Source organism: Lathamus discolor, chromosome W, assembly GCF_037157495.1.
Source record: "Lathamus discolor isolate bLatDis1 chromosome W, bLatDis1.hap1, whole genome shotgun sequence".
In the NCBI taxonomy this organism is placed as follows: Eukaryota; Metazoa; Chordata; class Aves; order Psittaciformes; family Psittacidae; genus Lathamus; species Lathamus discolor.
In genome coordinates, this window is record NC_088908.1 from 36543819 (window position 1) to 36571587 (window position 27769).

Sequence of the window (27769 nt, forward strand, 5' to 3'; positions counted from 1 at the left end):
TAGTGTTGAACAACGCCCTGCAAGCATAGGCCAAGCCCCAGCACGTTGCCATGATTTGTCCATCTCTGGTATGGCCAGACTGACCACACACCTCATTTAAGTGTTTTACTAATTCTTCCGGATTTTGCGCTTGTTGGGTGGTGAAATTCCAAAGTACTGGAGGAGCCCACTGACCTAGATACTTGCCCATACTATCCCACACACCCTGCCACTCATGGCTGTCCAGCCTCGGGGAAAAACTCTTGGTCCTCCTACATCGTCGTTTAACCCCAGACAAGGCCCAAACCTGACTCTGCTTAACTCTTGAAATCAGACGAAATGGTTGTGGACAAAACACACTCTGTATGCTTGCCAACATGGTAATCCCCATCACAATCAGCAAACGGGTCTCAACAATATTAAAAGGCCATTCAAGAACTTCAAAACTCTCAAATGATGCTGTAAATGGTCAGAGAGGGGGGCTGGGAGGGTAAAAGAATGTCTCCTTCACAGGTTGACCACCCGAGAAGGAGAAAAAAAGATATGAAATTGCTAAGCACCTTTATTATATACCTCCCAAAGTATAAAGGTGGTGACCACGCTGAGAACATAAGACCGATCAGTTTCATGATCAATGGTTCTATTGTATTACAAGTCATTATAATAAAGTACAATGAGACAAAAACCTTAGCCCAAGCCCCACACTTGAAAAACACCAACACAGCAAGTACTGGCTGTATGTAATATACAGCGTTCTGAAACTGTGAGATCAAGCGGAACAGCTTTGAGAGCCAATAAATCAGCATTGTGACGAGTGACTATTAATCCGGACAGATCTGTCGTTATCTCAACCCTTCGAGCCCCATGCTGGGTGCCAAAAAGAACTGTCGTGGTTTAAACCCAACCACAAAAGCTCGTTCATTCACTCCCCCCCCCCCCTTTCTCTTTCTCCCTCTTTCTTTCCTTCCCCGCCCCCCAACCTTCCCCGCTCCCGGAGGGATGGGGAGGAGAATCGAGAGGATGTAACTCCTACAGGTTGAGACAAGAACAGCCCAGTAACTAAGGTATAACACAAATCACTACTGCTACTACCAAGGATAATATTGATAAGAGAAAATAACAAGAGAAGAGAATACGATACCACCGCCGAACGAGTTCAACCCCCCCGAAGAGAGACCGTGCCCTTCCGGGTAACTCCCAGTTACCTCCCTGGGCATGACGTGCTGTGGTATGGAATACCTCTTTGGCTATCTTAGGTCAGGTGTCCTGTCTCTGCTTCCTCCCAGCCTCCCCTCGTCCCCAGCAGAGCATGAGACTCACAAAGTCCTTGGCCAGAATAAACATTGCTTAACAACAATTAAAGAAAAATCGGTATTATCAGCTCTCTGCCCAGGCTGGAAGTCAAAACACAGAGCTTGCACCAGTTACTAAGAAGGAGCAAAACAGCTACTGGTAAACCCAGGACACCCATCGGTACCCTTTTGGGTCTTTGAAGTAACCTCTCCTGAGGTAGTCTATGCCAAGAATGCATGGAGCCTCTGGACCAGTCACAATGGGGTGCTTTTGCCATTTCCTCCCAGTCAACTGATCTCAGCCTCCAGTACTCTTGGGATCCTCTTGTCATTCCAGAAATATAAATGGGTTCCACCCCTTGACAGCTTGATGGCATCGGGGTACACTGTGCACCGGTATCTACTAGAGCCTTATACTTCTGTGGGACTGATGTGCCAGGCCATCTGATCCATACAGTCCGGTAAATTCAATTGTCCCCAACCTCCACCTGGCTGGAGGCAGTGCCCCTCTAACAGTCATCACAACCTTGGTCACTTACGTCTTGTAGAAAGGGATTAGTTTTCTTTATCACTGGAGCTGGAGTAAAATCCATCCTTGTATGGAAACCTTTCTTTCACAGCTGCCAAGAGCCGCCTCCAAAGGCTGAGGGACTGTTTCTCTTTTGCAATTGCTTTGTCAATTCCCCCTTCCCTAGCAAGTGATCCCAGATGCTTAGCTTCCCTACCTTCTAGTTCGTGACCGTCGGCCCCATTGTCCCATCATCGAAGCAACCAGGTGATGATGTGCTCCCCTGGTTGACAGGTAAAATATTTTTGCATATTCCGTAGCTCGGTTGAGGTCTGGGGTCGAGAAGTCACCTTTTCTTCCTCTTCTTCCTCTGATCTGCATAATAATAACTCCTGATCAGATGCTGTCCCATGTAGTAAGTATATTGCTTGTTCATCTTTCTTTGCTGTACAGGTTGCTTTCTGTGCCTCTTTTTTGCTTTTCCCCTTGCGTACAGCGGCAACCGATATTTTCACGAATTGCTCCTCTGTTTTAGCTGCAGTGATTATCACCGTGGTTGGAGTGGCTGAAGTATCTGTTGTCGGGATTGGTGCAGCCGCTGTGCTTGGGGTTTGAGTAGCACCAGCAGCTGTGCTGTCTGTTGCTGCCGGGGTTTTGGGTAGCTGCTGTACTTGTCACTGGTGTTGGTGTAGTTGCTGTGCTTGGAATTGGATTAGCTGCGTTGTCTGTTGTAGTCAGAGTTTGGATAGCTGCTGTACTTGTTACTGGGGCTGGTGTAGCTGCTGTGCTTGGAGCTGGAGTAGCTGCACTGCCTGTTGTGGTCGGTGTTTGAGTAGATGCTGTACTTGTCGCTGGGGTTGGTGTACTTGCTGTACTGGGGAGTTGAAGTAGCTGCGTTATCTTTTGTAGTCAGGGTCTAGGATAGCTGCTGTACTTGTCACTAGGGTTGGTGTGGCTGCTGTATTTGGAGTTTGAGTAGCTGTGTTGTCTGTTACTTTGCCATCAGATCCAGAGGCATTTTTTTCTCTTTGAAGGTGCTGGATAGTGTTGAACAGGGCCATGTAAGCATAGGCCAAGCCCCAGCACGTTGCATGATTGGCCCCTCTCTGGTATGACCAGGATGACAACACACCTCATTTAAATGCCTTACTAATTTTTCTGGATTTTGCACTTGTTCACTGGTGAAGTTCCAAAGCACTGGAGGGGCCCACTGGCCTAGACACTTGCCCATACTATCCCACACACCCTGCCACTCATGACTGTCCAGCCTCGGGAAAAATCTCCTGGTCCTCCTATATCGTCGTCTAACCCTAGACAAGGCCCAAACCCTACTCTGCTTAACTTTCGAGATCAGACAAAATGGTTGTGGGTAAAACACACTCTGTATGGGCACCAACATGGTGATCCCCATCACAATCAGCAGGCAGGTCTCAAGGGTACTCAAAGGCCATTCAAAACCTTCAGAACTCTCAAATGATGCTGTAAATAGTCTGGTGGGGGAGCTGGCAAGGTAAGGGAATGTCTCCTTTATAGGTTGTCCGCTCAAGGAGGGGAAAAAAGATGTGTAATTTCTAAGCACTTCTATTATATACCTCCCAAAGTATAGAGGTTATCACCACGCTGAGAATGCAAGCCAGATCAGTTTCATGATCAATGATTCTATTGTACTACTGTGGAGAGCTTTGCAAAGGATTGGCTGCGTGGCAGAGGCAGAGATAAACTGCGGCAGAAGCAGAACGATAATTAAGTTTGTGACCTTCAAGTTGCTTAATGTTTATCTTACTGACCAGACTCTTTATCCCTGATCCTATTTTGTATCCTGTTTTGCTGAATTCCTTTACTGTATCTTTAACCAATGATCTTGTAACATGCAAAAGCTATAAGCCAATAATATCTCTGTAATCAAACTATAAACATGCAAGCAAGGTATATAAGCATCCAGCTGCTTAGCAATAAACGAGACTTCTAAAGCAAGTTATGCTCGTGTCTCCCAGCTCTTTGCGACATACTACAAGTCATTACCATAAAGTACAGCAAAACGAGAACCTTAGCCCAAGCCCCCCAGCCGATAAACACTAACACAGCAAATACCAGCTGTAAGTAAGGTACAACATGCTGAAACTCCAAGTTCAAGAGCAACAACTTTGAGAGCCAATAAATCAGCATTGTGACGAGTAACTATTAATCCAAAACCAATAAATGCTTATCACAAACACGATTAGACACACTCTGGTCAGATCTGTCGTTATCTCAACTCTTTGTGCCCCACGTTGGGCGCCACAAAGAACTGTCAGCTCCCTATCGTGAATGATCCAGAGGCTCCATGTATCCTTGGAATAGACTATCTCAGGAGAGGGTACTTCCAAGACCCAAAAGTTACACACGGTCTCTCCTGCTCTGAAAGACTGTTACAAGAGATGGAGCCCAACATCATGGACCAGATGAACTCCGCAGCTTTATAGGGATTGGTCCATGCACTAAGAAATGATATCTCTCTCTTTGTGCATGTGTGTGTATGTTTGTGTATATATACATATATATATATATATATGAGACAAGAGTGATGGTATATTGAAAAATGTGGGATGTAAGCACGACATGAATGGTATGGAATGAGGGGTGGATACTGTCCTGGGCTCAGTAGTAGCAGTCATTTTTCTCCTTCTTAGTAGCTGGTGCAGTGCTGTGTTTTTGACTTTCAGTCTGGGAACAGCGCTGATAACACCGATGGTTTTAGTTGTTGCTAAGTAATGTTTACTCTGACCAAGGACTTTCTCAGTCTCATGCTCTGCCAGGGAGGAGGGGAAGCCAGGAGGAAACAGAGACAGGACACCAGACCCAAACTAGCCAAAGGGGTATTCCATACCACAGCACGTCATGCCCAGTATATAAACTGGGCAGTTACCCGGAAGGGCTAGATCGCTGCTCAGGTCGGGCTGGGTATCGGGTGGCGGGTGGTGAGTGGTTGTATTCTCTTCCCTTGTTATTTCCCTTATCATTATTATTATTGGTGGTAGCAGTAGTGGGTTTGTGTTATACCTTAGTTACTGGACTGTTCTTATCTCAACCCGTGCAGTTACATTCTTTCAATTCTCCTCCCCATCCTTCCGGGAGCAGGGAGAGGAAAGGAGGGTGGGGGGTGTCGGGGAGGGAGCGAGCGCCTGCGTGGTACTGAGTTACCAGTGGGGCTTAAATCACTACAGATCTTTGTGAGTTTTTGGTATAGCTGCCTTGGAGACACAGGATATTAAGCAGCTGTCCACTTTGCCTGGTCTCTCAGAGCATCCTTCAGTTGTGGAGCTGCTGAAGGTCAAAGAACAACAAGTGCCGATCGTGACCACAATAGTGCACTGGCAGTAACATTGTACCATCTATATTCCCATCCATAAGGTGATCCGTACACTGGAGAGCCAAGGACGGATCAGTAGGACTCACTCACCCAATATAGCCAGTGCAAAAGTCTAACCAAGAGTGGATACTTACAGAAGACTATCGTGGCCTGAATGAAGTCACACCACCATTGAGTGCTGCCGTACCAGACATGGTACTAACTGAAGTCATAGGCAGCCAAGTGGTATGACACGACTGATATTGCCAATGCATTTTTCTTAATTCCTTTGGCGGCAGCAGAGTGCAGGCTTCAATTCGCTTTTACTTAAGAGAGGCATCCAGTACACTTGGAACCGAATGCCCCAGCGGTGGAAACACAGCCCTACCATCTGCCACGGGCTGATCCAGACTGCACTGGAACAGGGGCAAGCTCCAGAAAACTTGCAATACATTGATGACATTATTGTGTGAGACGAAACAGCGTACAAGTTTTTGAGAAAGGGAGGAAAATAATCTAAAACTTTCTGAAGGACGGGTTTTCCAATAAAACGGAGTAAGGTCAAGGGACCTGCACAGGAGATTCAATTTTTGGGAATAAAATGGCAAGATGGATGTTGCCAGATCCCCACAGATGTGATCAGCAAGATAACAGCAATGTCTCCACCACCTAATAAGAAGGAAACATGAGCTTTCTTAGGTGTTTTGGGGTTCTGGAGAATGCACATCCCAAATTACAGTCAGATTGTAAGCCCTCTATCACATGGCCCAGAAGAACTATAATATCAAATAGAGCCCTGAGCAACAACAAGCCTTTGAAGAAATTAAACGAGAGATATTTCATGCAGTAGCTCTTGGACCAGTCCAGACCAGGCAAGATGTGACAGCTATACTCCCACTGAAAAAGAGATACTGGCAGCCTATGAAGGGGCTCGAGCTGCTTCAGAAGTGATTGGCACTGAAGCACACCTCCTCCTGGCACCCCAGTTGCCCGTGCTGGGCTGGATGTTCAAAGTCAGGGTGTCCTCTACACATCATGCAACCAATGCTACATGGATTAAGTGGGCCACGCTAATTACACAATGCGCTCAAATAGGAAATCCCAGGCCTCCAGGAATTCTAGAAGCCATCATGGACTGGCCAGAGGGCAAAGATTTTGGAATGTCACCAGAGAAGGAGGTGATGCGTGCTGAAGAAGCCCCACCATATAATAAACTGTCAGAAAGTGAAAAACAATATGCCTTGTTTACTAATAGGGCCCTGCCATATTGCAGGAAAGCATCGGAGATGGAAGTCAACTGTATGGAGTGCCCTATGACAAGTAGCAGAAACTGATGAAGGAGAGGGAGAATTGAGTCAGTTTGCAGAGTTGAAAGCCATCCAGCTGGGCTGCTGCACAGTGGCAATATATCGCTGCCCGGGTGCAGAACCCGGTGGTGAAGGTACTCCACATAGATGATCATGTACAGAAGAGTTGGGCCACTGAGAAACATCAGAACAAGCCACAGGTGGATAAAGCTGCTAAGATTGAAGTGGCTCAGATGGACTTAGACTGGCAACATAAGGGTGAATTATTTTTGGCCTAGTGGGCCCATGACACTTCAGGCCATCAAGGAAGAGATGCAACATATAAATGTTCTCCTGATTGAGGGGTGGACTTAACAATGGACACTATCACCCGTGTCATTCATGAATGTGAAACGTGCTGCAATTAAGCAAGCCAAGCAGTTAAAGACTCTCTGGTATGAAGTACAATGGCTGAAGTACAAATACAGGGGGGCCTGTCAGATTGACTATATCACACTTCCACCAACATTAGACCGGTAACGAGTGGTGTCCCTCAGGGATCGGTGTTGGGACCGGTCTTGTTTAACATCTTCGTCGCTGACATGGACAGTGGGATTGAGTGCGCCCTCAGCAAGTTTGCCGATGACACCAAGCTGTGTGGTCCGGTTGATATGCTGGAGGGAAGGGATGCCATCCAGAGGGACCTTGACACGCTTGTAAGGTGGGCTGATGCCAACCTTATGAAGTTCAACCACAACAAGTGCAAGGTCCTACACCTGGGTCGGAGCAATCTCAGGCACAGCTACAGATTGGGCAAAGAAGAGATTCAGAGCAGCCCTGCAGAGAAAGACTTGGGGGTGCTGGTCGATGAGAAAATGAACATGGGCCGGCAGTGTGCGCTCGCAGCCCAGAAAGCCAACCGTATCCTGGGCTGCATCAAAAGGAGCGTGACCAGCAGGTCGAAGGAGGTGATCCTGCCCCTCTACTCTGCTCTTGTGAGACCTCACCTGGAGTATTGTGTGCAGTTCTGGTGTCCTCAACATCAAAAGGACAAGGAACTGCTGGAACAAGTCCAGAGGAGGGCCACGAGGATGATCAGGGGACTGGAGCACCTCCCGTATGACGATAGGTTGAGGAAGTTGGGGCTGTTCAGCCTGGAGAAGAGAAGGCTGCGTGGAGACCTCATAGCAGCCTTCCAGTACCTGAAGGGGGCCTATAGGGATGCTGGGGAGGGACTCTTCGTCAGGGACTGTAGTGACAGGACAAGGGGTAACGGGTTAAAACTTAAACAGGGGAAGTTTAGATTGGAGATAAGGAGGAAATTCTTTCCTGTTAGGGTGGTGAGGCATTGGAATCGGTTGCCCAGGGACGTTGTGAGGGCTCCATCCCTGGCGGTGTTCAAGGCCAGGTTGGATGAAGCCTTGGGTGGGATGGTTTAGTGTGAGGTGTCCCTGCCTATGTCAGGGGGGTTGGAACTAGATGATCTTGAGGTTTTTTCCAACCTTAACTATTCTATGATTCTATGTGCTTACCATGGTAGAAGCAACCACCAAGATGGCTGGAAACATACGCTGTGCCCAACGCCACTGCCCGGAATACTATTCTGGGCCTTGAGAAACAAGTCTTGTGGCAACATGGCACCCCAGAAAGAACTCTTTTGTGCCTATTTTTTTAAGTTTTTTATTTTGTTGCCATTAAAATTCATACACAACATTTCTATCTTCACAGGCGTTCTGACCTTTGCTGGCCCTCTAAATAATCCATTATTTTATGCTGTAAACAGCAAGATCTATGTACCCAGTTTTCAGAAGTGCTGTTTGATGGCTCTACTCATTTCATTGGGACTGAGCAGAAATTAGTATGAAACTATACTTTCCTCTAGACACATGAAGCCCTTCTGGTGCAGCATTTGTTTCCTGCAAGTCTCTATGAAGCAACTAACACACTTCAGCTGAGCAGAAGTTATTTGATAATCACACCGATGTGTCAACATACCTCAGCTTTTAAGATGCACCATTGTCCTGGGTTTACCAGGAGCCGTTTTGCTCCTTCTTAGTAACTGGTGCAAGCTCTGTGTTTTGACTTCCAGCCTGGGCAGAGAGCTGATAATACCGATTGTTTTTAATTGTTGCTAAGTAATGTTTATTCTGGCCAAGGACTCTGTGAGTCTCATGCTCTGCTGGGGACGAGGGAGGCCGGGAGGAAGCAGAGACAGGACACCTGACCCAAACTAGCCAAAGAGGTATTCCATACCACAGCATGTCATGCCCAGAGAGGGAACTGGAAGTTACCCGGAAGGAGCAGGCTCTCTCTCTTCGGGGGGGTCGAACTCGTTCGGCGGTGGTATCGTATTCTCTGAGCGTGACCAGCAGGTCGAAGGAAGTGATCCTGCCCCTCTACTCTGCTCTTGTGAGACCTCACCTGGAGTATTGTGGGCTATAGACATGAGTAAACTGAAAACGAGAAGACATCAGTTTTGTCACCGTTTTTTTCACACATCAAAATAATTCCCTGTTGCTCAAACGTTCGATTCAAACATTGTAGCATTAGGTTCACTCCTGTTGCTATCCCAGTTCCCTCAGGTATTAAAAAGTCCAGGCACTTCTATTGACCTACTGTTTGGTATAACCTGTTTTTCGTGTTTATAAATGACCCATCTGCCACATACTGCCATTTGTTCTTAAGATTCCAGTTAACTGCATTCATCCACTTAAGAATACAGCTACACAAGAACACAATGCAAAAAGTGTTCAAGTCAAACGTGAGATAAATTCAGGCAGACAGGACACACAGTTCTGCTAATCTTAGAGATTTCAGCAGTTTATACCAGAAAGGAATTCAGCTCTAGAGATCTTCTCCCCCACATATATTCTTCCTGCAACATGCCCACATGCATATACCAAATAACACACTACACAGATAAAAACACCTATCAAATAAAGCCCAGAAAAATATCAAGGGACATCTTTCTAATAATGTTATGATTTTGTCTGACTGCAAAATTTGAGTTTGGAGTAGACAAAATATTCTTCTCTTCACTGGAAGTACAATTAAAATAAGAAACCTACAGTTAGGTAAAACTATTTCTAAAGAAATCAATACAACCATATTATCCTCCAATTAACTATTTTTTCCAAAGAAGTATTAGGGGAAAAAAATTGCAGGAACACACAATTAAAAAACCCCAAACAATCAAAAAAACTCAAACAAAAAACTTTAAAAATTCAGTTTTACCTACTACCAAGTTTTAATTTTAGAAGACACACCCAACCTTCCAAAAAGAACAATATTTATCTTGCATAAATCACAGTATTGCAACCTCAGGAACACTTTATAAGCCCATCATAATTTGTTGCTAGTTCTTGCTTACCACATACTTGCACTTGATGCATTATGGTGACCATTCAAGGGAACATGCATGAATTTGTGCAGTTAGCATGAACTGAATATGGCAATTCCAGAGTAACCCATAGAGTAACTACCTCAACACTACATCCATCAAACAAAAAATGGGAGATGGTTGTCCATTTCAGCTATATAAGTGCACCAACAGTGAAACTGCAGGAGATCTTGCAGACAAAAATTGACCTGTACTGCTTAGGCTGCATGAGGATAGATACAGAGAGTTTCCTGGACATAACAACATGGCTAAAGTTATTGCTATTTGCGCCTCACTTCCTTTTTGCATTTATTAAATTTCCTTTAGGTGCTTTTATTATATTAACCAACCAATGCAGTGCTGGTCTTAGTGTTTTCCAATAGGTGAAGAAACAGTGGCAGAACATGTATATTCAGAACTTGCACTTGGGAGAGGAAAGTAATGTGCAGTTAATCCAAAACAATAACATACTCCAGAGCATATACATATATTATATAAGCTATATATGTGAATATATATATGTGGACATCTTAAACGGATCTTGCTTTTGAATGACCAACATTTACTGCCTTCATGACAACAGCTTCCGACTCAATACACCTCTGAACATATGCAGGGCTGAGCATTCTTTGCCACCATCTGATCTTCCTTTTCTTCCTCAAATAAAGACAAACCCCTTTATTCCATGAGGGAGTTAAGCATGTCTTTTCCCTTTGCAGTCCCATTTGAATGTCACTTTCATGCATCCAGACGCTGAATCTCAGGGCGATGATCCACTTCTCTGGACTCTGTCTGAGCACATATGGAATCACTGGTCTGCCCACTATTTTGTTGTCTGCTGTTCACTCGCCACTTTTTAATAGCTAAATATGTGTTCACAGCATACATTGCCATTGCCAAGAAACCAAATATCTACAAGAAGTAGAAAGAATTGTCAAAGACAATTTTTGAAAACAAGAACAAGAGTAGTTTTGTGACAAATTCCTCAGAAGCTTAGTTTTCTACTTTATTTTCGCTGACAAATCACGATGGTCTGTAAAAATTTATGCTTTTCTTCAACGAACTAGAAAATCTTCAAAACCAACCAAGATCAATGATCCCAGAAAACAAAGTTCTTTGTCTACAAACATAGAAATATACAACAATGTACAATAAATATACAAAGAACACAGCTCTTCATCTAACAGTTCATTCCACAGGGTGAACATAACAGTGAATGAATGACAAGAGAACAGATGACCAGTCCAGACCATCAGCCTGGAGAAGGAGCGAATTTGCAATTATTATTTTTTTTTCAATTCTTCCTATATACTTCTGCAGAACTGTGGTGGGATTTTCAACATCCAGGTTTGAAAAGGGGGGGGGAGGGAATTAAAATGTTGCCAACTCAAGCACAAAATTAATTTGCTTGAGCTTACTGGTCTAGATTTAAAATCTTGAAGTACTACTATACTCACTCCACAGAACACAAATGGTCTGTAGTGAGCAAGAAGAATTCGGCAAATTGTGTGAAAGGAGCTTCAATTGTGAACTTCTGGCTCTATCTTTTCCGTAGGCGTGCAATATAGAGCAGTATCATCTAAGCTACCTATAAAGAAGGCAAGCTCAACTGCTAAAGTGTTCCCTACAAATCATGTTTTTGTTTGTTCTTGCCTCAAGCCTTAAGGCAAACAACTCAAAGGATGTCAGTACTTTTCAAATCAGAACAGTAAAATTAGAAGTAAACTGTGATGGCAAAGGCAACGGGTGCATTCAATGAACATGAGGAAGTTATTCTTAGTTTTAATAGATGAGTCATATATAAAGAAGTTTAAATTCTTACCACAGCAGCAATTTCTGCTCCAGTTTTATGGTTTAAAGCAGCAAGTACTACAGAGGCAATGAAAAAGAAGAAAGTGCTGAGTCCAGTGTTGACCAGATCCTAAAAAAATAAATTTATTAGCATTACTAAAGAATGATTATTTGCTTGCTTTTATTAGAAGTGATGAAACAGAAGAAGGTTAGAACAAGAACTATAGCAATATTTTCCCACTTCCTATGCAGTTTATCACGCACACAAAAGAAGGCAAAGATTATTACACAGGAAATGTAGCATGTGTGCACATTGGTCTGTGAACTGCAGTCATATAGCATGTACACATAAAGCACCAAGGCAGACTGTGGATGAGTTACCTCAATTTCTACCGGGTTTGTTAGAAAAGTACTGTCAGCATAAACGAGTAAAGCTGTTCTACCTCAGCTGACACTGAAGTAACCTCAATACCAAACTTTAGCACTCCAGGAACCCTTTGTTCTCATTCACATCACAACAGTGCTACATGCACTGCCCAGATAACCATCAGGAATTTTTCTACCAGTTCTTTGAGGCATTCATTGTAGAAGACTGCATGGCGTACACCATTTCTATGAATAACAGATGCCCGGATTGTGAAAATACACAGATTTTTACATATTTATTGCCTGAGATTAATGTTTCAAGCAGACATGTTAGAACATAAGCACAGCAACACCCCATGGCACCTATGTTCAGGGAAAATCCTTGCTTTGCTCCAAGGACAGAAGGACTTGGGGGTGCTGGTCGATGAGAAAATGAACATGAGCCGGCAGTGGGCGCTCGCAGCCCAGAAAGCCAACCGTATCCTGGGCTGCATCAAAAGGAGCGTGACCAGCAGGTCGAAAGAGGTGATCCTGCCCCTCTACTATGCTCTTGTGAGACCTCACCTGGAGTACTGTGTGCAGTTCTGGTGTCCTCAACATCAAAAGGACATAGAACTGCTGGAACAAGTCCAGAGGAGGGCCACGAGGATGATCAGGGGACTGGAGCACCTCCCATATGAAGATAGGTTGAGGAAGTTGGGGCTGTTCAGCCTGGAGAAGAGAAGGCTGCATGGAGACCTCATAGCAGCCTTCCAGTACCTGAAGGGGGCCTATAGGGATGCTGAGGAGGGACTCTTCGTCAGGGATTGTAGTGACAGGACAAGGGGTAACGGGTTAAAACTTAAACAGGGGAAGTTTAGATTGGAGATAAGGAGGAAATTCTTTCCTGTTAGGGTGGTGAGGCACTGGAATGGGTTGCCCAGGGACGTTGTGAGGGCTCCATCCCTGGCGGTGTTCAAGGCCAGGTTGGATGAAGCCTTGGGTGGGATGGTTTAGTGTGAGGTGTCCCTGCCCATGGCAGGGGGGTTGGAACTAGACGATCTTGAGGTCCTTTCCAACCCTAACTCTTCTATGATTCTATGAACATCCAATTCAGCTATACATATGCTGCACATGTCAGTGTTCAGATGATTATGCTGCTGTAGCTTACATAAAGCAGGGTCATTAACATATCACTGGAATATAAATAAAAATTCTGAATGTCAGTGGTGCAACTTATGCAACTTAAAGTTTTGAGTTAAAGAAAAAAAAAACCCACAACAAAACCACACTGAACATGCCAACTCCCACCATTAAAAACTAAATCCCATCACCACTCTACTTAGAATTCAAGGATAAATTTAGTCTACTTGACTCTCTTCTTTCACATGCAAGCCAGGCTCACTTCCTGTTCCTGCTTCTCCACTTACTACAAGCAGGATTTATTTTCTTGTTTTATTTTTCCTCAAAGTGCATCTTGTAAAGCTCTGTAAGAAGTGAGGCTCAGAAAACTGAAGATAGAAACCTAAACTTATTCCCTGGGTATCAATCCCATGATTATGTTCCAGCTACACAGCACAAAAACTTTGAAAGACCACTGTCATCTAGCCACCCCCAAAACATCTGATTTTTGTGCCATGACTGGAGAATGCTTTAGAAAATAATTGTAAAAACTGAGTTTCTGGCACTGTGTTATTCACTAGGAAAAACTGTCTATTTTGAGGGCACTGACACAGGGACAGCTGGTTTATCAAAATTAAGTGCACCTGGCAATGAACTGTATGTATAACTGTGGCCTAATCCTCATCTAAAAGGGGGACCTTTGCAAGAAATCTGAGAGGCTTCTATTGCTCATTGCTTTTTCCACAGACATGTTCAGATTTCATTATCCCAGTAATACTCAAACTGTCTTCCCAAATAGTAAGGAAACAAAAGCAAATGGTGGGTCTCAAACTCCTATCATCTTTCCACCTGCCAGTGCATAATTAGAGAAATATTTTTTCTCTCTGTTCAAGCTTACCAAGATAGATATTATCTGGTACTTACAGCATTTAAAAAAAAAAAAAAAAAGGAATTTTATTAAATAGCTATTGCAGTTTTAGCTATCTTGTTTTGCAGAGATAAAGTTAAGAAATAGAGACATCAGAAAATAAATGGCATTTTACAATTTCTCCAACTATCCTTTCCAACTCTGAGTTTAGCAGCTCTAATTGTGCCTCTGGGTTTGCCAGCAAGAGCTGTGGTTCTCATCTGTGCAGACCTTTCCTCACTAAAGGGGAAGTCTCACTATATATGACAACAGCCACCAGACTCAACAGTATTCAACATTTTCATCAAGTCTCTAAACATACGTATATCACCAAGAATGCTGAAACTAAATACTGAGGGCAGCTACACTCTTGAATACCTAAACCAAAGTAGTTCAACCCAAGGTCAAGTAATACATTGTACTACCAGAGTACATCTGTAACCTACAGGAAAGGCCTACAGAACGAAGACAACATCCTAGAAGAAAAATATCATAACTTAGTAATTACAGTAGGTAAGCATCTCAAGATGTGATGCCATGACCAAAAAAAAAAGGAAGAAAAAGCACTTATACATTCCTTTGGACATATGGACACGACAGACATAAGGTTGTAATCTTACCTGTGGCAAGAGAAACTGAAATGCCATGTGCTGTTCCAGTATCCACATGTTTAAAATTATGTTGAAAAATTGGACAGGGTACAGAGAAGAATCACAGAAATTATTTGACAGGAGAAGATAGTTTCTCACAGTATGAATCAAAGAACCTAAACTGCTTTGAATATTAATAAAATTGAGCTGTGTACACAAAGACTCCAGTGTTCAAATAAAAAAATCCTAGTTGTTTTCAAAATTCAACACAAAATCATAACAAAATTATTAGTATAGCAAAATTAACAGCTGCAGAGTTAAGACAAGTCATATTCAAAATTAAGTAAGTTTTAATTGTAAAGGAGCTAACCATCAGAAATATTTGCTTACTATTCCACCTTTTCACTTCTTATAATCCAGATTGTTTTTTCAGACACACATTCTGTACTTCCTTAGTACCATACTTAAAGACTAAGTAGTTGACACACAATACTCTGTCCTGGGTTCAGTTGTAACAGTTATTTTTCTCTTTCTTAGTAGCTGGTGCAGTGCTGTGTTTTGGCTTTAGTCTTAGAACAATGCTAACAACACACAGATGCTTTAGTTGTTGCTAAGTAATGCTTACTCTAATCAAGGACTTTTAGTCTCTCATGCTCTGCCAATGAGGAGGTGTGGGGGATTGGCTTGTTGAAAAAGGTCACGTTCCCATCAACGAGCTGAAACAAGACATCTGTGTAGAACATAGTGCAGACTTCTCACGCCAGATAATGAGGAACTGAAGGACACCGGCAAACAGCAACATACTATGACCAATCACAGCCAAGGACACTAAGCGGTAAGTGCATGAGAAAGAGGATGGTGGGGGGGTGCATGGTGTAGCTGCAAAAATATAGAGCTTACGCAATGCCTTATTTGTGCCAGAACCAATCAAGTGCCTAGTATTTGCATATTTACTGTTATATTAACCGAAGGTAGAAGCCCAATAAACGAAGCTTGCTGTTAACTCATACTGAGTCGTCCAAGTCTTCCTTTCACGACAAATGGTGACCCCGACGTGATACTTGTCTTCGCTTGGATGGTAACAACACCACGGCCATGAAAATTGGCACTTGGCTCCGATTTTGTCCCGGAGGGTCAAAGCGGCGCATCGCGCGAAAGGACAACAGTATAGACGGGATCTGGGCGCCGCCGGACTTGCAGTGGCTGTATCGACAGCGTTGCACCAAGGAGGAGGAGCAGCCGAAGCCTCGTAGGGCAACGGAGCGCGAGCACCTTAAAAGGGGGTATGGAGAGGCAAGCTGCCCTAAATTTATTAAATTGCTTTTTAGAAAAGCATGGTATTAAAGAGACAAACTTAAATTTAATGTTGAAATGGTCGAAGACGCATTATCCAGAGACTGATGAGTCTACCGTATCTGAGGTCTCTTTGTGGAATGGTGCACGAGTTAAGTTGTGGGACGCAGCCACAAAAGGCAGTGACACTGTGAAACATTTGTTAGTCAGTTGGAGAACTATTTTAGAGCCGTTAAAGTCAAAAAGTGAGATCGTGGAACCCAATGTCCCCCCCCCACCCCTGGCCACCCCTGAGCCTCTGCCAGTTGCCGCCGCAGCTGCAAAGACTGAGGACAGAGATGAAGACAGTTTTTTTTGACCCGGGCCCTATTGACCCCAAGAAGGATCCTGTGCGTGCTCACCAGGCTGCTGTTGCTGCTTCTGAAGTTCTGACGCCTGTTAATTCTGATGCTGACCTGGATGATCCTGTTGACATGGAGCCGGAAAAGAAGCCTGATTTATATCCCCCAGATCCTCATGATAAATGGGCAGCTGTAAAGGGGGAAGTGAAATGGGTGGGGGATGCAGATATATTGTGTGCTTTCCCTGTGATGTATGTGCTGGATCAAGACCTGCGGTGGGAAGGTCCCTCGTATGCCCTTATCAGGGGTATCGGGCGGGCTGTGACGGACCGTGGACTTGGGGCCCCATATACAACTCATTTGATACAGTCTCTCTGTGATACTCATGTACTAGAAGTTGACAAAAATATGTCTATGATTCTATTGATGCTTGGAAACCCTTATAGATATTGCTGGCCACTTCTTCTGACATAGGCTGGCCACCTGTGTCAGAATGAGTGTGCATTTTGGTCAGTATAAAAGCCCAAACCTCATGCGATGTGGGGGAGGCAGAGCCTCTGCGGGGACGCTCGCTAGGGCTGAGCCTGCCACCTCACACTGCGATGATGCTTATTGGAGCTGGTTTCCTGATAGTCTTCACAGAGTCCTTGTGCCGCGTTCTGTACGTGGGACTGTGTAGTGCGAGTAATGATTGTCTGAATTTTGTGTTTCAAATATTGTAGTTGTGTGAAGTGTGCTTGTGGGATCCCATATGCATACGTATGTGTGTGTGTGTGATGAGGGCAGATAGTGTTCTATGTATTTTTTTTGTTGTCGTGTTCATGTAAAAGTTTTTAACAGGTAGTGGTTTAACATTTCAGGCAAGAAAGGGTTAATGCAAAAGTGTGGTTGCTGACAGGTATTTATGGTTGCTGCCGAAGCAGGCAGGCAGCTGTAGCTGCTGCCGAGCAGGCTGCTGTTTGTAGCCGTGCAAAGCAGGGTGAACAACTTTCGAAAAAAAAAAAAAAAAGGGGGGGGGGGAGAAGAAAAAAAAGGTAAAGTTGCAGAGCACAGGTAGACAAATGCGAATTCAGATGATAGATTGGAAATCTATTCAGAGAGAAGCTCTGTCAAACAATGATTTTGACTGTTTGCAGGCGTTGCAGGAAAAGATTCTCGCCTTTCCTGTTAAGTACCAGATTAACGCTCAAGGTCAGGCAGTAAATGCTGAAATGTCTCCCTTAAATTGGAAATTGCTATCTCAGTTAAGGCAAACTGTTTCTTCTACAGGCATTCAGTTTGAACCCACTAGGCAAATGTTGTCATATATTTGGGGAACAGATTTGCTGTTATATTAAAAGTATTGTGAAATTAATCCTCACCCCTTCGCAGTTGTTGTTATGGAACATGTATTGGCAGGAAGCCTGTCAAGAGGCGGTTGCAGTTCAGCAAGGCCAGGGAGATCCCCTGATTGGGGTGCAATTACAACACCTGATGGGAACTGGACAGTTCTCCACTAAGGAGGCTCAAGTCCAGCTAGGTCCAGAATTGTTAAAAGAATCTATGAGACTAGACTTGCGAGCTCTATCACAGATTAAAGATACTACTGCAGCTCCTGCCTACATGAAAGTGACACAGAAAAAAGGACGAGCCCTTCAGTACCTTTGTGGATAGGGTAGCTGATGCTATAAGGAAGTCAGGTACTCCAGAATACATGCATGGTATTTTACTGCGTCAGTGTGCAATACAGAACTGTAATGATGCTGTAAGGCAGATACTTGTTCTGTTACCTGCAAATGCCACTGTAGAAGAGATGTTAGTACGAATGGCACGGGTACCTATGGGGCATCAGACAATGTTGGTTGAGGCAGTAAAAGCAGTGGGAGAGGCAATTCAAAAAAAGTCATTCGCAAATATTAGCGGCCTTGGCACCTTTGCAAGCCACCGGTATGGTCAAGGGTCCTCGATGTTTTAGATGTGGTCAAAATGGGCACATGAGAAAAGATTGCCACCACTCGGTTTGGTGCCCTAATTGTCAAATGGATAACCATTGTGCTGCTACCTGTCGACGTAAACAGAACCTGTCGGGAAACAGGCAGCGGAGCGCCAAGACCCGTCGCGTGATGATCCCAAGCATGGGTCCTACAGCCCCTGCGCCTCAACGTGTGTACGCAGCAAGTCAAACTCCATTGCCTTGCAACCAGCCACTGCCGACAACCTCGGAATGGACTTGGCAACCACAGTAGACACTACCTTGTAGTTTTTATCATCAGTATGACCCTACAGTAGAATTGTATTGTGGTGGTTGTCAATCTATAAGGCATCTTCGCCAGAGTTGGCTGAAACAAAGGCTTTTTGTATAGTCTGTCAAAATAACTTTTATGTAACCCGCTTATAACGCTTCGAAAATATTTAGCTGATTTTAGAAGTACAGATTTTGAATTACTCGAATTATTTGAAAATCTAGGTTCGCTTCATAGAGCTGCATATATGTTTGCTTTACAAGCTGCTTCGCCGTTATAGGTCTCATAGAGGGTTTGTTGCTTTGTTATGCTTTGCAATGTTATTCTACTTGTTTACAACGACTCCTGACTCAGTCCTTATTCCTTTATAAAGAAAAAGGGGGAATTGTGGGGGATTGGCTTGTTGAAAAAGGTCACGTTCCCATCAACGAGCTGAAACAAGACATCTGTGTAGAACATGGTGCAGACTTCTCACGCCAGATAATGAGGAACTGAAGGACACCGGCAAACAGCAACATACTATGACCAATCACAGCCAAGGACACTAAGCGGTAAGTGCATGAGAAAGAGGATGGTGGGGGGGTGCATGGTGTAGCTGCAAAAATATAGAGCTTACGCAATGCCTTATTTGTGCCAAAACCAATCAAGTGCCTAGTATTTGCATATTTACTGTTATATTAACCGAAGGTAGAAGCCCAATAAACGAAGCTTGCTGTTAACTCATATTGAGTCGTCCAAGTCTTCCTTTCACGACAGGGAGGGGCACAAGAAGCTCAGAGGAAGCAGAGATAGGACATGTGACCCAAAGTGGCCAAAGGGGTATTCCATACCACAGCGCATCATGCCCAGTGTATAAACTATGGGGAGTCACCTAGAAGGCCCAGATTGCTGCTTGGGTGTCGCAAAGAGCTGGGAGACACGAGCATAACTTGCTTTAGAAGTCTCTTTTATTGCTGGGCAGATGGATACTTATATACCTTGCTTGCATGTTTATAGTTTGGTTACAGAGAGATTATTGGCTTACAGCTTTTACATGTTACAAGATTATTGGTTTATAGCTTCCACATGTTACAGTATTATTGGTTTATAGCTTCTACATGTTACAATATTATTGGTTTAAGGTACAGTAAAGGAATTCAGCAAAACAGGGCACAAAATAGAATCAGGGATAAGGAGTCTGGTTAGTAAAATAAACATTAAACAACTTGAAGGTCACAAGCTTAATTATCGTTCTGCTTCTGCCGCGGTTTATCTCCAGGGCGCGCTCATCTTGCTCCCTTGTACTTTTCCATCTGAGATCTGCACCAGCTGCAGTATGTCACCATCTGCATGGCCTCTGCCATGCAGCCAGTCCTCTGCAAAGCTCTCCACACTTGGGTCAGGCAGGGTATCAGTCAACAGGTGGTGAGCAATTGTATTGTGCATCACGTGCGTTTATTGGGGGGTTTCCCCCCTTCACTTTTTAGCTTTGCATTCCCTCCCCTTGTTATTTCCTTTACCGTTATTATTATTAGTAGTTTTACATTATACTTTAGTTACTGGACTGTTATCTCAAGCCATGGGGTTTACAGTCTTTCAATTCTCCTTCCCATCCTGCCGGGAGAGGGGGGAGAAGGGGGTAGCGAGCAAGTGGCTCTGTGGTTCTGAGTTACCAGCTGGGCTTAAACCATGACAGCTCTATGATTTATGGGGTCAGAGGTGCTTATTAATTAATTCTGCTGACCTCTGACTTCCTAAATCCATCAGCTTGACCACCTTGCCAGAGAACAGTAGAAGCAAGACAGCAATACCTACCCACAACATGATAGACATTATCACCTATCCCCATACTACAAATCGACTCAAAGTCTTCTTGTGAGAAGTTTGAGATACCACCGAATATGAAATACTGCTGAAATTAGACTGATGGAACCTTTGTCACAATTATTCCAGGAAACCAAAGATGCAAGTACATTAGAAACTTTGTCATCATCACCCGGAATTTTATTTTGTTGCAATCTTTACAAAGAAAATTAAGTTTGTCCTTGCAAAGAAGCCAACAATTCAAAACTGAAGAACTGCAATTCCATTTTCCCTGTTTAGATCAAACCTTTTTAATGCAATTAATGATTCACATTCATACAATAAGGCTCACTTCTTAAAAAGATAAAACTAACACAGTCTTCCATATCCACAGAGCTCACAAAACTTATCAATAACATAGGTGAGACTGACTGGTCTGTAATTCCCTGGGTCATCTGTTTTCCCCTCCTTGAAAATGGGGGTTATATTTCCCTTTTTCCAGTCATCGGGAACTTCACCTGACTGCCCCAATTTTTCAAATATGATGGACAGTGGCTTAGCAACTTAATTCGCCAGCTCCTTCAGGACCTGCGGATGGATTTCATCAGGTCCCATGGACTTGTGTACGTTCAAGTTCCTAAGATGGTCGCGAACCAGATCCTCTCCTACAGTGGGCCTAGGGTCTTCATTCTCAGCCTAGGGTCTTCATTCTCAAAACAGTCCCATTAGTCCAAAACAGAGTATCCCAGGATAAGTACTTACTACTGCCATCACCAGCTATCTGTTCCACTCAGAAGGAGCATAAAGCAGAGGAAACAACTTGTGGATGAAGATAAGTTTATGCCAAGACAGCATTTTATACTAAAAAAGGGCAAGGCTCTTCTGCTGATTCTGCTGTAAAGGTGGGAAACTCTAGAAAAGTGGACAGCATCCTACAGTCTTTCATTTTAAGGGTCTTATATGGTTCTGAAATTAGGAACCATTAAAAAAAAAACCACGAAAAACCCCAACAAATATGACAAACAAGTAGTTGCTTTGGTCATGTGCTTTCTGAAATCCAAGAGTTTACATTTACATGGAGTTTAAAGTAGCTAAATCTATGTAATCTGGAAAAGAAACTTGCACATTTCAACAACTTGACTTTGTCAAAAAAGGTGGAAAAGGTTAGTGGCCTGCTGCTGTCCAGGTTATTTTCCACAAAAGAGAGAGCTCAAAAGTAACATTTCCTTTCATGACTTTGGGTTTCAGAGGTTAATTTTCTAGTTGGCAGGTAAAGGGAGGGGGAAGTGTGGTTAATGACTGTTGTGGTGTAAGCCCAGCCAGTAACTCAGAACCCCATAGCCCCTCACTCACTCCCGCCTTCTTCCTCCCACCCCCACCCCCACCCCCGAGGGATGGGGAAGAGAATCAATAGAATGTAAATCCCACAGGCTGAGATGAGAACAGTCCAGTAACTAAGGTATAAAACAAAATCACTACTACCACCACCAATAATAATAACAATAAGGGAAATAACAAGGGGAGAGAATACAATTGCTAACCACCCACCAACCAATACCCAGCCTGACCCAAGCAGCAATCTGCACCTTTCAGGTAACTCCCCCAGTTTTTTACTGGGCATGATGTGCTGTGGTATGGAATACCCTGAAGAATGGGGTTGATTGAAGAATGGGGTTGTAAATAAGCAACTTCAAGGACTTTAGGCTTTGTTAGCAACTATACAGAAAAGGAAATTACTAAGATAAGCTTTGCCAGAACCAGCCCCTGGTTGACAATGATCCTAAAACATATGACAACGATCCTAAAATGAAGTGATGAAGAAATAACCACCAGGGGTCCCAAAGCCCCCTACCACATTTTACTGCGCATGCAGGAGGGATTCTCTAGAAGTATGATGTAATGTATATAATGTAATGAATATGTATGTTCAAGGACAATATAATCACAGCCTTGTTGATGCTCGGATGAGGCATGCTAGGAGGAGCTATCCCCTGTGTCTCCTGGCACCACAATAAAGAATACCTGCTTGTCAACTTAAACTTTGTTGACGAGTTCCTGGAGATTTCTCTGAATCAACCCTCTTGTCTACTTTGGTTCAGGTGTCCTGTCTCTGCTTCCTCCGGGCTTCTTGTGCCTCTCCTCACTGGCAGAGCATGAGACTGAAAAGTCCTTGATTAGAGTAAACATTACTTAGCAACAACTAAAAACATTGGTGTGTTATCAGCGTTGTTCCCAGGCTGAAAGTCAAAAACACAGCACTGCACCAGCTCCATCTACTAAGGAGAAAAATAACTGCTGAACCCAGGATAATAATTTTTCTTTTTTTTTTTTTTTTTTTTTTTTTTTTTAACAATGCTCCTCATTTTCCCTCCAACCTATACTTTACTTGCAAGGTTTGAGAATTTTTCCCCTTGTTTCTATATGAAGCTATTAATTTGAAGTTTACAAACATACCAGTCAGTCCTCTACAACCAAGCACCTCTGGTCAAACTCCCATAATTTTACTCTATAATCATATTATTAAACATTGTATGAGTATTTTGAACCACAATTAAAAATGGAAACATGGTCTCTCAAGCAAAAGTAAGTTCTATGTAGAAAGAGCCAAATTAACTGTATGAGCACCGATTCCCATCTCTTTTTCTCATTTATTTAGGCTTACACAGATACAGGAGCTTTGTGCAGAGATATCTTAGTGCCCATCTCACAGTGTGGGACTACAGTGCCTGGACCCCATGCAAGTCTGAAGGACCCCATGGGTCCCATACTGCAGGCAGCAGCCCCCAAAGGTCTCTCTGCAGGTGCTCCTGTTCAGGCACTTCGATCCTGTCCCCAAGTGTCTGGCACTTGCTGAAATCAGTTCTATTTCCAGCATCACAAGCAAAGTGTATAAAAACCCCTGAATTAACACAAGTGACTTTCAAAAACCATAGCTCTCCAAAAGGTCAGGGACAAGCTACAAGTTTGAAGAGATGGAAGAAGTGGCCTCACAACTGTCGTGGTTTAAATCCAACCACAAAGCTCGTTCACTCACTCCCCCCCCCCCCCCCCCCCCAGCTTCTTGCCCTCCCCCTGCTCCTGGAGGGATGGAGAGGAGAATCAAAAAGAATGCAACTCCCACGGGTTGAGATAAGAACAGTTTAGTAACTAAGGTATCACAGAAATCACTACTGCTACCACCAATAATAATAATGATAAAGGAAATAACAAGAGGAAAGAATACAACAGCTCAACACCAGACGACCAACAACTCGCCCCACTCCCCCCAGCCGAGCACCGACTGATACCTCCTCAAACCCTGCAGTGAACTAGCCCTTCCGGGGTAACTCCCAGTTACCTCCCTGGGCATGACGTGCTGTGGTATGGAATACCTCTTTGGTCAGTTTGGGTCAGGTGTCCTGTCTCTGCTTCCTCCCGGCCTCCCTTCCTCCCTGGCAGAGCATGAGGCTCAGGAAGTCCTTGGCCAGACCAAACATTTGAGCAGCAACTGAAAACATCAGCCTTATCAACACTGTTCCCAGGCCAAAAAATCAAAACACAGCACTGCACTAGCTACTAAGGAGAAAAATAACTGCTACTGCTGAACCCAGGACAACAACCAAGATTAGTATGACTTGATTCTTATTTTTAACTACTTTTGAGTTGGAAAAAAAGCTCTGGTAGATGAAGTTACTCTGCTGTAAATTACAAAACATATTCCTGAATGAATGAATGCTTCTACAACCCCCATTTCATTTTGTGTTCTTGTAGATTTCCCTCTTGATTCTTTTCTAGCTGCTTCTCACTGCTTTTACTGCATATTTTTCTAATGAGCAGTCCTGCACATAAACAGGGCCAGCAGTTATTGTCAGAAAGCAATACACCTTACTAGCAGTAACTACCAAACCATGTAATATTTCTTGTATTTAAAACTTACTGACTTAATTTCTCATTCAACAGCTAAGCAAGCCAAAGAAAACTAGGATATTCTATCAAAACAGAAGGGAAAAAAAAACCCAAAAACAAAAACAAAAAAATCAAGATTGTCCTGTGAAGGCTTTTAACTACAGCTTTGTAATTACAGTCTTTAGAGCCGAGGCTGGCATAAGACAGTTGGCCATTGTGGCAGTACATCAAATTTGCTGCCAACTACTTCAAGCATCAGTTGCTCACACACAAAGGTTTCATCCCTGCAACAACTGAGGAAAAAACCAAACCAAACCAAAATACCAACCCTGCAAAGATGAAATAAGTTTTCAGGCATCACAAGATACAACCGCTGATCTATGTGTTCTAAAAGACACACCTGAGTCCTCAATGTTTCCTCCCTGTAGCAGTGCTTCCCTGGGACTGAGCCCAGGATAATAAGCCCAGCAGAACTCTAATTGCTGTGCTTAGTTCTGTGCCTCGTCTTTGAGGCTGCTCTAGGCTGGAAAACCTGCATTCAGCACTGCATGCATACAAAATATACTACCAGTGCTCCAGTGGATGTTTAAAAAAAATATTTTGTTTTTTAAAATCAATGTTCAAAATCTATTGGAAGATTTTTTTTCCTACACAGACATAAAAAGTCCATTCTACTGGCTGATTATACAATGTTTTACATCTATATTGACTCTGATGTCTCCCATCATACAAACTGTCAACACTGTCAAATTCCAGTATTCTCAGGTATTTGCCATCACTTCTCATCCTCCCCAAGGCATCTCAGTTGTCAGCCCTTGAAAGAGGTACCACAGCATCATAGTGGATCTACTCTGCAGCGACAGTAATTGTCAGAAAGCCTGGCAAACCACATGCAAATTCACTACAGAGTTACTACAAACACTTCTGTTAACTTTCCTACCCCATCCCTATTTCTAGAGGGCTATGTAATGCACATAGTTTGGATGAAAGTTCTTAAGTTTTTCCTATAGATCACATGAGATTCAAATAATGAAAATAATAATAATAATAATAAAGATAAGTTAGCCAAACACAATATTATAGCAAACATTCAGTTATTAGTTAGCTCTGAAAGCAAACATTTCAAAGCAGCAGCTCATCAGTGAAGCAGGAATCTCTGCTGCAGTATACTGTCCACTCCCCCATGCCACTTGCTAGTCTCCTTGCAGAATAGGCTCTCTCTGAGCTGTGAAGCATAAAGAAAATGGAAATTTCTACTGACAGGTTCCCCAGCTTTTGCATTTCTGCATAATATTAATAGCACTGCACAACACAGACAAGTGACTGTTCTTTCATCTTATTGTAATAGACCTGACTCTTTCTCCAACACACCCAAGCAAGGTTCTTTCCTGGCCTCAGCAACTCCATTTCTTTCATGTTTACCTCAGGAAGATGTGAAAATGGTTGACAAGACTCTAATTAGGAACAAAATAAAACTCTTCTCCACAAATAGCTAAAAATATATATAAACCCCCCTTAGTAAATTTGTGTATCTGTTAGATACTAGTATATACTGATCCACATTTTAATTCCAACCAGGGGTAGTGGACACCAAGCATCCACAATTCATTAGAAAGTTTAATTTTAATAAAGTACTAAAGAAAACAATCCTGTGTTGGACAACAGCAGTTGATGGCCTAGTACTTTCTAATACATAGGATCATTTGAAAGGAAACAGATTCAGCACTGTAACAGCTGCTTCTTCTCACACAGCTTCTAAAAGCAAAGTTTGAGACTTTTCACAAGGGAAATGCCAATTATAAAGTCATACATCTTTTTTAAAGTATGCATATTACTGAATTTATACATAAGCAGGAATTACTTCCTCCTAAAGCATTCAGGAGTGTCAAAATCTGTTCAGAAAGCAACTCCTGTGATAACTATGTCATATACAGAGGCTGCAAAATTACCAAAATAACCATCAAAACACAGAGAAGTACTAACTATTGAAAGAGGCAAATAATGTATGAATATAAATCTAAATAGTAAAGAATTAAGTGCCAAAATAAGCCCCCCCAAAAGCATTCAGCCACAACTCCATATTCTTAAATTTTCTCACAACTTTGCCAGAGTAATCTCCCATAGGTGTTTTATCAGCAACCTTCAATCTCCCACTCCGTACATGCAACAGCAGACTACAGCTAACAGAATAATGAAGATACTCCCACATTCCTCTCAGAGTAACAACCAGATCAGACTAATGATTTTAACAATCAGTAAGAAATACCAGGAAGAAGGATGGTCTCATCAGTTAATGGAAGTCAGAAGCTTCCAGTTTTCTCCTCACTTCTGTTAGAGATCTCTGGTATAATGATGGAAAAAGCATTTAACCTTTAGTACATAACTAAAAGAATGAGACTTGCGAGATCATGACAATTTACTTCTACCTCTGTTGACATGGCAATATGGACTGAAGCAAAAATGTTTCTAGTTGTCTTTCAGGTCAAACTCCAACCATGCCATGTTACTCCAAGTTGCTTAGTGTCGTGGTTTAAACCGATCCACACAGTTCGTCCACTCACACCCCCCCCCCCCCCGACCCTCCCCGCTCCCGGAGGGATGGGGAGAAGAATCAGGAGAATGTAACTCCCACGGGTTGAGATAAGAACAGCCCAGTAACTAAGGTATAACACAAATCACTGCTGCTACCACCAATGATAATATTGATAAGAGAAAATAACAAGAGAATACGATACCACCGCCAAACGAGTTCGACCTCCCCCCCGAAGAGAGAACATGCCCTTCCGGGTAACTCCCAGTTACCTCCCTGGGCATGACATGCTGTGGTATGGAATACCTCTTTGGCTAGTTTGGGTCAGGTGTCCTGTCTCTGCTTCCTCCCGGCCTCCCATCACCCCCGGCAGAGCATGAGACTCACAAAGTCCTTGGCCAGAATAAACATTACTCAACAGCAATTAAAAAAAATCGGTGTTATCAGCTCTCTGCCCAGGCTGGAAGTCAAAACACAGAGCTTGCACCAGTTACTTAGAAGGAGCAAAACGGCTCCTGGTAAACCCAGGACACTTAGGTAAAAGGGTTAGAGTGTGACCTTTGCCCTAAACCCCAAAATACTTAAATTTAAAAAACAAACAAACAACCACTAAACAAAACACCCATACCACAAGTGGTTGGATTTTTAAGCCCTTTTTTCTCTAAATATCTCTAACCGTGTCTTAAGCAGAGAGAAGTAATGCTGAAAAGTAGCAAATCTTGTCACACAAATACCACAAGAGTGACTGAAAGGACCTGCCAGTTGCACACTGATATCTACTGTGTTATTTGGGGGGAAAGCAGACAGCTGCATTTAGGATTCTGTACTTGTATGTTCAATATATTGTGAAAGTGTTCTGGCAGGCAGTAAAAGCATGCCATGAGGCTCAACAACAGAACAAGAGGTGAAGACATGCAGAACCAAGGGTATGCAAAATCATTAAACTGACTCTTCCAGAGGCTCAACTCAGCTCAGTCATATGGACACAGTGCATACCACTCTCTAGCCTCTTGATAAGAAGTCTTGGTCTAATTTAATTTGAACATGAGCTAGAACTACTATTCACTGTGAAAACACATCACACCAGCAAAACCATCATGTATTTTATGCTGATGCTCTTATACACACTTGTCATGCTCTTGCACATCCCACTAAAATAGCATGCACAGAACTGTGTGGCATAAAAAGA

At 43.2% G+C, this 27769-nt stretch overlaps 1 long non-coding RNA gene across 2 annotated transcripts; it reads right to left on the minus strand.

Annotated features, from left to right (window-relative positions):
• Positions 1-9197: 9197 nt before the first annotated feature.
• On the minus strand, positions 9198-26934 carry LOC136004500 (uncharacterized). 2 transcript variants are annotated; one of them, XR_010608498.1, is made up of 3 exons: positions 26887-26934; positions 11595-11693; positions 9198-10684 (listed from the first exon to the last, which is right to left on the minus strand). It is a non-coding gene; the product is annotated as an uncharacterized LOC136004500 (long non-coding RNA). The 2 variants fall into 2 exon arrangements; XR_010608497.1 differs by lacking the exon at positions 26887-26934 and adding an exon at positions 26786-26830.
• Between the last annotated feature and the right edge of the window lie 835 nt (positions 26935-27769).